We start from the raw sequence: 1886 nt of genomic DNA, 5'->3' as shown, positions 1-1886 counted from the left end.
TGAGGAAGTCTCATGAAGGGTGAAAGGAGGAGGGAAATGGAACAGGCAAGGAGAACCATCTGTCCATTATACAGGCTGAACATCTGTGAAAGGAGATAAGGAAGGAAGGAAAATTTGATAGGAATTTACTCAGACCCAGTGCAGTTCTGAGAAAGTCAGGGTTAAGGAACTGGGAGCCCCAAAGCAAAGATCGTTCCTTTGAGGAGTCCCTTGTTGGGCAGGAATAGTTCAGTGCTAGTGCCCTAATCATATCTGTCATTGGCTGAAAGCTGCCCTGGGAAACTATGGGTTGCCACATAATACCACAGTGGGTATGAAGATGAAGCAGCTGGAGGCTGTCCACCAACTACATTCCTTACCGCGACCTCGTAAGTGGGAAGCTGGTGCTCAACCACTGAATCACATTGGCTCCCCTGTGTTGTTTTTTGTTTTCCTTGTTGTTTGTTTTTGTTTTTTTCTAGGAGGCATCAGGAACCACTATATATGGGAAGCAGGCACTCAACCACTCGAGCCACATCTGCTCCACATAGCAAGCTTTCTTTTATTTTCATGATTACCTTTTTCTTTATAAACTGATTCATATTTTATATAAATGAAATTGTACAGTGTGTTACATAATATATTTAGTTCATAGTAGTGTAATTGTAGCAGTTTGATATAATTGATGAATTCCAGAAAGAAATATTGGATTATGCTTGTAATCTGATCTGTACCTGGGCGTGATAGAGCTATGTTTAGGGCATCAAGGGGTGGGGACTCACAGATAAAAGGCACATCAAAGAGCAGAGTTGAAGGTTTCTGATGTTGGAGTTTTGATGTCAGAATTTGATGCTGAAGACTTAAACTGGAGCCCTGGGAAGTCAGCACACAGAGGAAAGAGAAGCCAGCCCTAGGAAGGAAGGGAGCTTGAACCTAGGGAAAAGCAAGCCCCAGGAACATAGGAACCCAGGAAGCCTGAACCCTTGCAGATGTTGGCAGCCATCTTGCTCTAAATAGACTTTGGCGAGGCAAGTAACTTATGCTTTATGGCCTGGTATCTGTAAGCTCCTACCCCAAATAAATACCCTTTCTGAAAACCAACCAATTTCTGGTGTTTTGCATCAGCACCCCTTTGGCTGACTAATACAGAATTTGGTACCAGGGGTGGGGTAGTGCTTTTGCAATTACTGAAATGGTGTAATGGTTTTATAAATGGGTAAGGAGTATTTTTTTGGAGCAATTGTGAGATGCTTGATGGGGAAGGCCTAGAATGCTTTGAAGAGACTGTTGATAGCAATATAGATGCTAAAGTGACTTTTTATAATGCCTTAGAAGTAAATGATGAAACTATATTGGAAACTGGAAGAAAGGCAATCATGTTTTAAAGTTGCGGAGAACTTATCAAAATTAATTCCTGGTGTTTTATGGAAGGCAGAATTTGAAAATGGTGGGCCTGGGCATTTAGCTGATAAACTTTCCAAAGTAAACTTGGAGAATGCAGCTTGGCTTCTCCTTGCAGCATGTAGCAAAATGCTAGATGAGCAAGATAAGCTGAGAATTGAGTGGTTGGTCACAAAGAAAACAAAATGATTGTGAAAATTCCAAGCCTCTGGAAATTAGGCTCCCAGATGAAAGTGCCCCATTGGAAGACTTAACTAAACTTGGAACTTGTAAATCAGGTTTGAAGATGCAGTTATCTAGGAAAGACTTGTGGAAAGACTTACTGTCTGCTAGCTTGGATGCCTGCTTCCTGCATGCCAAACCAACAAGCTTTTTGAGAGAGCTGTATGAACAAAACCATTGTCAGCCTGGAATAAAAAGGACATGGAAAGTAGAGATTGAAGGAGAAACAGCTTTAAGAGGAAAGCCATGGAAACTGAGATCTGGAATTAGGACACTACCTTGGA

Source organism: Dasypus novemcinctus, chromosome 6 (genome assembly GCF_030445035.2).
Source record: "Dasypus novemcinctus isolate mDasNov1 chromosome 6, mDasNov1.1.hap2, whole genome shotgun sequence".
Taxonomy (NCBI): Eukaryota; Metazoa; Chordata; class Mammalia; order Cingulata; family Dasypodidae; genus Dasypus; species Dasypus novemcinctus.
Note: the sequence above shows the minus strand (reverse complement) of the source record.